This window comes from Onthophagus taurus, chromosome 2 (assembly GCF_036711975.1).
Source record: "Onthophagus taurus isolate NC chromosome 2, IU_Otau_3.0, whole genome shotgun sequence".
NCBI classification, from domain to species: Eukaryota; Metazoa; Arthropoda; class Insecta; order Coleoptera; family Scarabaeidae; genus Onthophagus; species Onthophagus taurus.
The window spans coordinates 19,129,427-19,142,655 of record NC_091967.1 but is presented as its reverse complement, the minus strand read 5'-3'; the positions used below and the strand labels follow the sequence as shown (position 1 = coordinate 19,142,655).

At 35.4% G+C, this 13,229-nt stretch overlaps 1 protein-coding gene across 3 annotated transcripts in view; it reads right to left on the bottom strand.

Annotated features, from left to right (window-relative positions):
- The window catches only part of LOC111425068 (cytochrome P450 enzyme phantom), a 60,244-nt gene extending 47,686 nt beyond the window's left edge, over nucleotides 1-12,558 (bottom strand). Inside the window, exons 1-2 of one of the 3 annotated variants that reach the window (XM_071194440.1) lie at nucleotides 12,459-12,558; nucleotides 12,267-12,388 (exon numbers count right to left, since the gene is read on the bottom strand). The gene's annotated coding sequence lies outside the window, so the exon portion shown is untranslated. The remainder of the gene's footprint in view (nucleotides 1-12,266; nucleotides 12,389-12,458) is intronic. The other 2 variants (XM_071194441.1, XM_023058840.2) reach the window with 2 other exon arrangements.
- Nucleotides 12,559-13,229: the final 671 nt, after the last annotated feature.

The window sequence follows — 13,229 nt, the reverse complement described above, 5'->3', positions numbered from 1 at the left end:
AATTATCAGAATTTTTAATAGCAAATATAATTTTTATTTTTCAATGAGAGTGTACAGAAGATCCAACGTTATAGGCTATCAGTGTCTGTTCACACTGTGAACTAGAGATGTCATTTTCTGGTGCATCACTGTTTGATTATTCTTCCAGACCTTCTTCACTTTCCAAGCTCCTGAATAGTAGTTTTAAAGCAGCTATTATCCTTCGTGATAAACTGTGTTTCAACGTTGTGATAATGTTTTGAATATCTTGGTTAGCACGTTTCACTGAGTCTTGCCACGTTTTGAGGTTTTTACAGAATTTACAAATTCCCTCACCTTATAAGAACGTAGTACACAGAGTGTTCCAAATAGAGTAAATATATCAAATAGTTGACTAGCTATAAGCTATTTTTTCAAGCCGTTTGGTATAAAGACGATGTAGAATTACAAATCTGGTGAGATTATCTTAACATACCATCTGAACGTAATTTCACTTTGTAAAATTGGTTTTACCACAAGTTCTTTTTTACGCATGCTGTATTTATTTTCGCAAGATTCCTATAGCAACAAGAACTACACGACAGATTCCACAGTTATAGTTTTGTAATTGTGATTAACCTCTTTTAGTATTCTAATACCACTACCATACCAGTTACAAGATGAGCGTATAGTAATGAATATTCTGTGATCCTGCAGGAACTCAAGCAATAAGCTTGACGAAAATGTCGAAAACATATGTTATATTTCCATAAAACTCCTTTTATGAGGTTTTCTTTTATAATTTTCAGGGGATAATCTGCTATCATGTGACAATCCCATCGACTTTGATACCTTTCCTCCATCACTTTTTGATCCTGGTGGAAGCGCTCTCCCTGTTCCTCACTATAATTTCCTAAATTATCCGGAAATTTATCCAGATGATTGCGGAGATAGTATTTACAATTTCTTCGTAACGAACTCATGTTTTAAAAAACAAGACAAATATAGTAGAATGGATATTCAGTAATTGAAACAAAATATTAACCCACAACAACTTATCCAAATTCACGTGTAAGTACTTCAATATTGTCAAATAACTGAGATCTCAGCTGTTCTGTTCTGTTCTGTTCTGTCACGTAATGTTTGTATGCGCGAAAAAGTTGCGCAGAAGCCTAATCATGACTGGGAAAATAAATTTTATTACTAACAAGCCGATAATTGTTCAAAATATAAGATATGTAAAAATCATAAAAAACAAGGGCATATTCAGTACTTTCATGAATATATTTGTAATCTGGGCACTTGAAAACATAAAAATTTGCAAAGATAAATGATAAATATACTGATATACCGGTAGGTATACAATTCAATATGCATTGTTATAATTTAAGAACGTCTTCACTTCTTTGGTAAACTGTTTAGACTCTAAGGCGTGGTAATTTGGTATCTTGTTATACAATTTTGGGCCCCAATAGTCCACGTAATTTTGGGTTGTGTTGGTCTTGTGATATGGTACTTATAGAGTATTCTTGTTTCTTGTATCGAAATTATGTGTGTGATTGTTCTTAACATATTTTTCTTTGTTCTGATTCACATATTTCAAACAGGTGAGTATGTAAATACAAGGCAGGGTAAGTATTTTTTCTGTATTAAAGTGATCTTTGCAGCTTTCGTACGGTTTTAGGTTGCATAGTGATCTGATTGCTTTTTTTTTAAGGGTGAAGATACAAACTGAGTACGATGTCATACCCCAGAACAGTGTTCCATAACTTGCAACACTTTAAAAATTTGCAAAATAAGCTATCTTTGCTGTTTCGTGAGTTGCGACCATTTTCATTCTCCTCATAGTATATATTGCACTGGCTAATTTGGAAGCTAAATCCGATATATGTGACTGCCAGGTAAGTTTGTTATCTATATTCATCCCTAAGTACTTGATATTACACACCGTTGGATTATTTTTTGGCGCAAATTTTAAATACCGTGTTTTCTCAGTATTGATTTTCAATTTTTTGTTATGGAACCATATTTCTGCTCTTTCCAAGTTGTTATCGCTGCACCTTTCCACTTCTTGCTCCGTTTTTGCTCTTATTATAAATGACGTATCATCGGCATATATTTTTGTTGTAGAGCTGTGTTATCCAGGAATAATTAGCATATAACCAGCAAATCAGCTGATCTTTACCGCCGACTCTAAAGGAGGAATATTCTATGTATATAGCCTGCAACATATTTACAGAACCACATTTTTAATATATGGTATATTGAAGCATGAGGGCAATGCGTAGGTGTAATGCTTATACAACTTGTGCGTACAATAATGTCATTATCGGAACCTATACTTTGTTGGCTAACTAGTAGTAAATAAATTTACATTAGCACACATAGACTAGAGTAGTCTAGAAAACAAATTGTCCTGCATTGAAGTTTAATGTTAATGAAATAACATAGTTTATGAAGTTTTTTGAAAAATGAAAGGTCTGATACTACCTTCTCAGACATCTTTGTTTAATGAAGAGAAATCTTCAAGTAGCTTAGATATAAGCTGAATATCAACTGTATATCATCTTCAATATATTTCAGTAGGACATAATGTAAATGTCATATAGAAGAAAGGCGTACGTAGAAATTAAGGGTAATTGCAGCGATTTTACAGACAATTTGGGCTCATTAACTTCTCTTAAAAGTCGTAATTTACAATTCAGTTTCTGTAAAAATGAAATAAAAGTATTCAAGAAAAATCACAAAATATTATACAATTTCGAACCGTTAACAAAATTCGCCAAGTAAATCGTATCTCTTCATTTCACAAAATCGATGAAGCAATATTTAACATAATAATTGATGTTGACGTCAGGACTGAAGAAGTAGCAGAAACCGAATCGTCACACCCGTAACGCAACGGTACCGGCGGACTGCGAGTTTGTCCTCAAACAGCAAGCAACAGAAGAGGAGCGTGTGTGTGTTGGGTCTGATGCAAATTTATCACACGAATTATCGGATACACGCGAAAAAGTAAAAGTACATTTTACGGGTTCCTTGCCCCCCACAGAAACGGCTTGCGCAATGTTTGTCACTGTCCCCCTGTTCTGCTCCTGCTGTTGTAAACCTTTGTAAATAACCAAATTGCAAAAAAAGAAACGAAAAAAAAAGCGGGGTTCGTTTCAATCTGATTCGGACTCCGTCAAAAGTGCGTTACGCAAGAAGAGATAAGTTTTCGAAGAGAGCTGTTCGGTTTTGGTAAACTCTGTATTTGTTAAGGTTAATGACCCAACTTGTCTAAATTAATATTCAGAACTAAAAATAATTAGTTACATTTTCTAATTTTTAGTACTTTAAAAAATGTTGAATGTATCTTCTTAATCTTAAAATGTTATTATATGATTTGTTGAAAATTTTTTAAATAAATATGTTTATTGATTTAAATAATTGTAATTCTTAAAGGAAAAAAATTGAATGATAAAAAGTGGAGGACAGAGTCACCAACACAAGGTAGGTCGGTCCAATAACCTTTCCGCGAGAATTGGGGGCAACCACAATGGGTTCAATGCACCTCGTGTACCAACAATGCGTTGCTCCGTGGCCACTTTATGAAAGTTTCGAGATGTAACTCCAAAAAAATTTCTATCACCGAATTTACTTCCACAACTGTATAAAAAAAGAAGACGAAAAAGTTGCGGTTAAGCCAAATCAACAAGAAACGAAAACGGTTTTTAAAACTAACGCAAAAACAAATTGGAACAATTTTATACTGTTTTTATTTCCCGATGAAATTCCTAATTTCTTCATTTTCGGTAGATTTGCTTCTTTTCCATCATTAAATTATTATTTAAATTATTTTTGAACCAGTTCTTTTACATAATTCGTTTTTTCTTGATTATTCAACAGGCGTCTTTTTCTCTCATCGGTGGTGGTGCGTTTCGAATACAATAACAAGGAATTTCACCGCGAGAAGAAGTAGTGGAAAAGGCGTCCATCGGTCGAACAAGAAAAGTTCGTCGACCCGTCGCCCAAAAATAGACACACTTCGAGTGGGATGGAAAAGGAGGAGAGACAAAATACCGAACGAACGGCCGAAATTAGTGTGCTCGGAACGAACTGGCTTGCGCTTGTGGTCGTCGTCGGTACGGCTCGACTCACCGGACACTTTAGTAGTCACTGGGTCAGTGGATCATCAACAGCCAGTTCGTTTATTCGAACAATCACTACATTTTAGATAGAGGTATTAAGCACTTATTAAAAAAATTTTTTTAAACTTGCAAGATCTTCATTTCAATTGACTTTGCTTCTTTTTCCAAATTACCAATTCACATATCAAAATTTACCCATCAATATACAACATGATATCACTAAAATGGATAAATGGATTGTGGCTTCTCCTGCTTCGTTCACTCTAAATCTGTTTAAGAAACACACAAAGCATAAAGTACTGTTTAGTATCAACTTTGCAAAAGTCTGCATCTTCCCAAACTTTATGATATAAACATCATTAAGGTAAAAAAAGGATCTCTCAAAATTTTCTGATTTTGACCATGACCAAACATTTTAACAACTTATACAAAATAAATAACAACCGTGTTTATTTAATCACAATGTTGTACACATCCGCAATATTGTAGTAAATAAAGCAAAGAAAAACTTATAATTTGTGAAGAACACCTGTGAAAACATTTAATGAATAAGTACACAGTGTAAAAGCAACCGAAAGCAATATTGGTATATTATGGTCGACCTTGCAGTTCAGTGAACCTCTCTCTCCTCCTTCGTTTGAGTCGAGTTCTGTAAAGGCGAAAGAAAACAAAGCGGACGCACGATGATCCGTACTCACACATATACAATCAACGGGAGACGCGTCCTGCTCCGTTTGGGGAGTTTTAATGGGACGACTTCCGGTCGCCACCGAGACACGCATCAGCAGGTGTGTACGGACCTCCACTGTCTATAGAAGAAGGTTTACGTGACGGCACCGCAGAGTCGCGAATTTACTGCTAATGATTTCTTTGCGAAAATTTACATGTGTTTAGCAACCGGAAAAACTTAATTGATGGGTATTTACGATGAAAGAAACGTTTTATAAGAACGGTTGTTTACTTATTGTAAGAAAAAAAGAACATAAAATGTTTTTTTTTGTTTTATAAAGTTACATAATAATGACGTTTTTAAATTTAAGTGTCCATAAATTATATTAATCGATTTTAACACATATTTTAACGCGTTTTTTTATCAGTTGTCATTTGTAATATTAATTAATATTGAAATTTATAAATTAATGTCTACTTTATATAGTATATCTAATAATATATTATTTGGTGTTAACTTCAGCAACGTAATTTAACATGTTCCTGACTCTCAGATGCAGCATCACTTGGGCTTACAATTAGTGGGGGAGTTGATGTTGGATCTTTTAGTATTGATTGTGATAAGTTTATTTTTGCTAAAATTCTTTACAATGATATTTTTGAAGTATCTTGCATTAAGATACAGTCAATTTTTGTAATTTTGATGGACCTGTAGCAACACAATCGTGTATTAAACCAGACCAGAAATGTTGACACTATAACAATGAGTTGTTATAGTTGCAGATTAAAATTGACCTAGGGATAAAATCTGACTGTACGTACTGTAATCTCCGTAGCACTAATTGGGATCTGTTTAAGAGATGCCTTGCAGATAACCTAACGAGTGTCATCGCTACCGTTAGGAAATATGATCAGATTGAAATAGTCACGGAGCAGATTTCTGTGGCAATTCGTTCTGCCTATCACAGTAGTAGTCCACTGAAGGTGAAAAGTAATAATCGGGGCACACCCTGGTGGAACGTATTTCTTAGCTCCGAAAGACAAGAGGTCCGGAGGCTTTTTAACTGGGCCAAGACATTAGGTGAATGGGAGAAAGATAAACATAAAAGAGAGTCTTGGAGGAGGTTCTGTGAGGGAGTGAAACAGTGGCGTAGCGAACATAATTGGCGCCCCCAATTAAAACAAAAGATAACAGAAAAGATATAAAAATTATCCGAAATATTTTGTATGTGTTGGAGATTATTTGCAAGTGGCGCCCGAAGTATGATTGACCTGCAAGAAAAGTCGTCACTTGCATATCCGTGGACCAGACGATTCAAACGTTTAAGCCGTTCAAATCGCCTGGAGAAGACAATATCTTTCCTGCTTTGTTATAGCAAGGAAGGTCACTGTTGTTGCCAATTTTGGTAAAAATTTTCAGAACGAGTGTCCCCTGGAAATATGTACCGGCAGAACGGACTAAGTTCGGTCCCTACTCCTGCCAATGCGACCCCCCATCAGCCTAACGCCATTTCTGTTGAAAACCCTTGAAAAAGTTCTGGAACGGTATATCCGTACGGTGCCATTGGAATCTGGTCCACTGAGTCGTCACCACTATGCTTATCAAGCGGGAAAATCAGCAGAATTGGCTCTACACAACTTAGTTGGTAGAGTATCCAGGACGCTGCAGGATAAAGAAATCTTGGTTTGTGCGTTTCTGAATATAGAACGAGCGTTCAACAACGCAATACCACAATCTCTTGAAAGAGCTGCTCTTGACAGGGGACTAGCGGGTTGGATCCGCAATATGCTTGATAGTAGAATAGTTTCTACTTCATTCCACGGTGATATGATACGCTTCAGTCCCGACCTGACTGTCCCGGGATCCCTGTCAAGTCCCCCGTTCTATATTAGGGTAGCTGACCGCAGGGATGGGTGTTATGTCCCCTGCTTTGGTCCCTACTGGTTGACGCTCTGATTGCGATAGTCGAAGTCGTTGGTGTAGAAACACAAGCTTATGCTGATGACATTGTCGTTGTAGTCAAAGGAACCTGTTTGTCGAGGATATCTAAAGTCCTCCAGGTGACCCTAGATACCATTTGCGCTTGGTGTAAGGGAGAAAACTTCTGGATAAACCCGCAAAAGATAATTGTTGTGCCCTTCACCAGGAAACGAAAGTTGGATGGACTAATCCGCCCAACTATCTAAGGTGAAGAAATTCCTTTCTCAAAGGAAGTCAAATATCTAGGAGTAATCCTAGACAAAACCTTGTCATGAAATGGAAATTTACAGGGAATTTTGCACAAAGCTAGATTATCCTTGTGGACTTGTCACAGTGTTTGTAGAAAAAATTAGGGTGTTACCTCTGAAAGACTGTACTGGCTCTATGTGAGTGTGGTTAGACCTATGATCACATATACATACACATAAAGCAGCAGCCTGGTATAGGAAAGTCCGACAGACTTCAGTTATCACTAAGCTTTCACGAATTCAACGGGTAGTTGGATTGACAATCTCTGGTGCGATAAGCACAACGCCAACTCTAGCAATTGAGGTTCTGCTTGGCCTATCTCCTCTGCATTTGCATATAGAGAAAGTGGCTAGAATAACCATTTACAGATTTAAACAATATGCTCAAAACTGTTCCGATATGTCATACCAATGGGCTGCGGAAGACATTATAAGCACTGATACTGTGCTGTCAATGCCGTCAGATTTGGCGGGATCACTATCAGTGATAAATGTTCGATACCAAATTGCACTGCCTGAGCGGCAGTTCTGGATCGAAAATGAAAATTCTCTGGTTTAGGCAGATATTTGCATGTTCACAGATGGATCAAAAACGCCGGAAGGGGTCGGAGCCTGGGTACGTACTGTAGTGTATTCCAGGCGTACATATTTGCTATTGTTATGGGTGCTAAAATCGTGCTTGAGAGAAGGGTGAAGAACATGACAGTACGAATTTCCTCAGACAGTCAAGCCGCTATCCAGGCGCTGCAAGCCCTGAAACCGGTGTCGGCTCTGGCTAATGATTGTAAGTCACTGAGTTGTGATAACAGAGTTTCTCTGATCTGGGTCCCCGGTCACTCTGGGGTTGCTGGCAATGAAGCGGCAGATGAGCTAGCACGCGAGGGCAGCGCTAAAGCGTTTGTGGGACCGGAAGCAGCAGTTGGTGTATCATTTGCGATGGGCAAATATAGGATTGGACTGTGGGCTGAAGAGAGACTTCTCCTACTGTGGACCAGTTCTCCTGGAATGAGACATGCTAAGGTGTTTATTAACATCGCCACTGTCAAACCCGGGAACATTTCAGGACTTGCTCGAAGAAGCATAAAGTTCTAATGGGTGTCTTTACTGGGCACTGCCGATTAAAAGCACACTTCAACTTGTTGGGTTTAGCCGATGATGTTGAATGCCGACTATGTGCGGAGGAAGCAGATTTTTGGGTAGCAGTTTATCTCGTCGAAGGATCTGAATGACCTTTCACCGAGCAAGATATTAATGTTCGTTAAGAGCATTGGACTGCACGGTGAAATTTGATAACGATATCTATCTGGGTACAATAGATCCTTAGAGTCGCGGTGCAATGTTGGTTGGTGCACCTACCCGATATATAGTCTATGTAATGTAATGTAATGTAGTTGCAGATTATATCTTTTCGGAGACTCGTATTGTTCCTGATTATCTTCCATGATTTATGTATGATATAGTATATTATAGTATAATATCAAATATGATTACTATGACAATGAATTTAGAAGACTGCAAAAGTTTGTCAGGTTAAGGTTGCTCACCAGAGGCATGTTGAAAGGACAGTTACGCATTATTCTTTAAATTTTAAATATCAGGAAAACTACTAAAATTAGATATATGACATTAATTAAAGGTAACTTGATGGGCAATTCAACCAGCACACAATATACAGGTTGTTCCATTTAAAAAACTTATGAAAAAGGCATTTGAAAAACATTAAAAGTAACCAAGCTTTATGAACACGCTGTATAGCCTATCTAATATCTTTGGATACTATCATTTCATTTCATACCTATTGGCTTTGACTATTATCTGACATAGTTTCAAGGCAAGATTGGAAAAAATGTCGTTTTTACATTGTTTTTAAAAAGATGCTGCAATGGACACATTTTGGAAAAACAATTGAATATCTTACGAACTATGAACGCTATGAGTTAGTAACATATACGGCTATATAAACAAATTTAATACTATTCATAATATGATAAAATATACAGGTGTTCCATTTAAAAAAATCTACATACTCTCCGTTACGTCTAAATGAAACACTCTGTATAAGTGAAAATAATTTTACGTAATAGAAAGTGGTGAGTCAAACAACTTTTGTAGAAAACATTTTTTTCTTTCTCAAACGGTTTAGCAACTATCGTCCGCCGGGATACTAAAAACTCACCCTGTATATATTATAAAATAATATACAGGGTGATTCTCAACCTATACGCAATAAAGTGAGGGATTTATTCCCCGGGACAAATACTGACTGTTAGATGAAAAAAATTGTAGTAAAAGTTTTTTAGTTGCGTAGATATCCGATATAATCGGCGACATCTGGATAATGCGCTTCCTGGAAGATGAATACGTCGGGATGATACAATGACCTGGCCACAGTGATCGCTCAGCCTCAATTCTCTGGATTTTTATTTTTCGGGTCACTTAAAAAGCATAGTGTACGCCACGGAAGTTAATACTGAGCAAATCTTGCAAAATCAGATACATGCCAACACCCTGGGTTAGACCGCGCTAGTGGGAGATCGTGAATTCGGAGAGAAATTTGAAAGTAAATATCACGGATATCTATGAAACAGAAAATATTTTACTACAAATTTTTTCGCCTATTAGTCATTATTCGCCATGAGGAGTAAATTCCCAACTTTATGCGTATAGGTTGAGAATCACCCTGTATACAATGCTTTTAAAGTTCTAGACAGAGACTTATTGCGCTGCTTCTGTCGATTAATTAGAGGTTCGTCTATTTTTTTAATATATTTTTTGGCTTCCTTGCTAATAACAATATTTAATGAATTTCTTTAATTAAGTCCTTCGTTGAACAGACTACCCGTGATATGTGAAGTAACATCGACAATTTTTAAGCTGTAGTGTAGGTGTTTTCGGGTCAATCGCTAAACCATTGCGTTAAAGCTTTCATTAGCACTCTGAATATTGCCCCCAAATATGATTAGTAAGTTGTCTTCAGATAGATCTTCATCAATACATATTTTTCTTCATCTGGATGAAGTGCTAAATAGTGTGAATAAGCAAAGATGGTCCAGGTTTCCAATCAAAAAATTTGATGACTTTCGATAAATCGCCTTTTGTATTAAATCTGTGTGCGATTCGGTTTATGTTCCTCAAATATCGTCATTATCCCAGTCTTCTTGTGGTGTTCGTAGAGTTTCAGGTTTTTGAACAAAATCTTTATTTGTGTCGTATTTAGTTGTTTTTGAGAATGACTTATAGAACTGCCTAAAAGAAGTTTTTGGTAGAAATTTGTAAAGATTTATTGACTAGTGTTGCAAAAATTATTTTTAGTCTTTTGGTAATTTTCCATTTTTTAGTTTATTATAATATATAATTTATTCATGATTTTTTGCGAAAGTTCCAATAAAAAAAATTTCGCACGCACCATGCGGAATGTAACACCTGCGTGCGATTAACATTTGCAGAAAAGAAATAGTACGTGAAATTTCGACGTGTTTGGGGGCCGCTTTCGGCCTTTTTCGTCGAACGTTGCCCAATTTTACTGTTTTAAAAACGCTCACGGACCGGTTTTCAGCGTCTCCATCAGTATACTCAGATAGCTATACATTTTCGACCGTTTCGACATCATCTCTGGCGCCCCGTTTTTAAAAATCTATAAAACCTCCCAATTTTGGCGGCCCCCATGACGACAAGTTTATTTTTATTATAATCATTTCGCAAAACCAAAAAAGGTCACTTTTTTTAAATTATTGCTCAGTATACTCAGTATAGTAAACGAAGCGTTTTATCGGGAAATCACGTCCGGGAATTACGGGCTTTGCGTCAAACGTAGCGCCCGTGTGGAAAACCCGATGCATTTTAATTAATTTTCCGCATACGCAAAGTGCATTCAACTCTCTTCTATTAAGACTTCACATTTTATACCGATAACAATCGTTCAAAGAAAAAAAGTCTTAATCCAAAAACGAGCCGCATTCGGAGTGTGATGAAACCTCTTGCACGACCATATTTGGATGTAGAACAGCACAGAGTGTTCTGCTACACTTATACTTAAAATGGAAACATGATTTTTATGACTCATCCATTTCATTTACCCTACATCACTTAATTTATATCAACATTTACTACATCAATAAATTATAGTTTTTAATAACTTTTTCTTGCGTTCCCAAAAATTTCTGTTGGTGTATAAGAAAAGTATGAGTTAAAAAAAGAAAAAAGGAACTGTTGGTTTGGTTTGGTTGGTTGGAGAGCGATGAAAAAGTGCGTGCAAAAATGGTAATGAGCTCGAGTTCAACGTCCTCGACTGTGGCACGGGTCCGGCACGCGATTATAGCGCGTAACGACGAGGTGTTAAAGAAATTTATTGGAAGAAATCGGACGTAATACTGACACGCATTTCGGCTGGCTCTCCGGTTTCGGGTGCCGAATTTTCGTACTTTCGAATCGCGGTGTGGTTTTCTACTTTGTAAAACGCCCACGGAACAACATCTCAATATAATTAAAAAAAGATAAGAACAAAAAGGTACATTTCAACACACCCAATTACATTCAATTTAAACGAAAAAACTTGCATCTTAACGCAGTTAACACACAAGAAATTTACATACAATAAAGTACTTTTAATTCCTATCAATTAGGTATTATTAAACAAATTTTTTAAATAAATAAAACATACTTACATTCCTTTTATAAACTTCAAAAAAAAGTTAGATAATAAATACATTGAAATCAAAATGATTACTAAACGTCAAAATATAAACGTCAAAATCGTTCCACATAGCGCCATCTATTAAATAAACCTAAAACAAATCAAACCTTCAAAAAATAACTGTTTTATCAACAATAAAAATGATTTATTTAGTTTAATATTAATTAAATTATTAAAATAAAGTTAAAATTGAGTTTAATGAGATTATCAAAAATTAATTAAAAAGAAAATCCTCAAAAATATAGCGTCATCTATCAAATAAAACATAAACTTCAAATCGTCAAAAATAAAACTGTTTTACCGACTTTAATAATAATCCCCTTTAATTAATAACAATAATTGTTTTATTCAAACATCTTTTACGTCAAAAACAATTTTTATTATAATTAATCGAATATAAACTAAATCCCAAATAATTATTAACATTATTTTCAAAACGACCTTGAATTTTATTTGGCATGTTAACCAAAAAAAACTTCTTGGGCAATGAATAATATTATAAACAATAAACAAATCTAAAGTGATCTAATCATTTTAAAGGCTTGAATTGTTTTAGTGTTATATCTTTTGTTGCTAAAATCTCTTACCTTAATAAAATACTTCCTGGTGTTTGTAGAATGTAAAAACGAAACACAAACCGACGAAAAACTAAACGCAGTTGATGTTAACCTTACGAAGACGGTCACATGAATTAATCCGAACCGGTCACCTACAACGAATTTATTAAACAATTATATCAAAGTGCAAAATGAAATTTGATCGTATTTATTCTTTTTAACCTTTTTAAATTGCTTAATTTGTGTTATGTAATTGTTAATTTAATTTGCAGTTAATGTTTACAACACTGATAACTTAAAAATTACATTAAAAATGCTTTTAAACGGTGTTAAAAACTTGAAATGTACTAATTTAATCACTGGTGACAACTTTGACAGGTATTTTGACATTTACTGTTCAAGTAGCGCCATCTAATATCAGAAAAAAATATTTTTTAATCATATTGAAATAATGTATTAGAAACATCTTAACTAATATTATTTTGTTAATTATTTATTTATTATTCTGTTGAATTAATTGTTATAAATCGACAATTCTTCTTGGCAGCTCTAAATTTTGCCATAAGTGCAAGTTAGGGTGATGAATAATAATACAGTGTGATCCTTCATAAAGTAGAAATGGGAAGTGATCAAACAGCCATTACTTTCAACAGAACCACAATAGAAAAGTGTTATTCTTACATAATATTAGCCACGGAAAACAGCTTTCCATAGTTTTTTGTTTCCAAATGTGAATTTTAAAGCTCAAATCAATGCTTCAGGGAGGTCCAACAAATTAACATTTCAGTGGTAAATGAACTTTTTGAAAGAATCAACAAAGCTGTCTAAGCACAACTATGATTTATTGCCGAAGAGCAAAGATGACGTTGCTGAACTAGTAAAAACCTATCCCAGTAAATTATTCCAAGTATGATAGCAAGTACAAGTTAGTGGCATATAACAAGGCTTGACCTCTACTGTTATGGAGAGTGATGGGACGAAGTTTATAGGTAT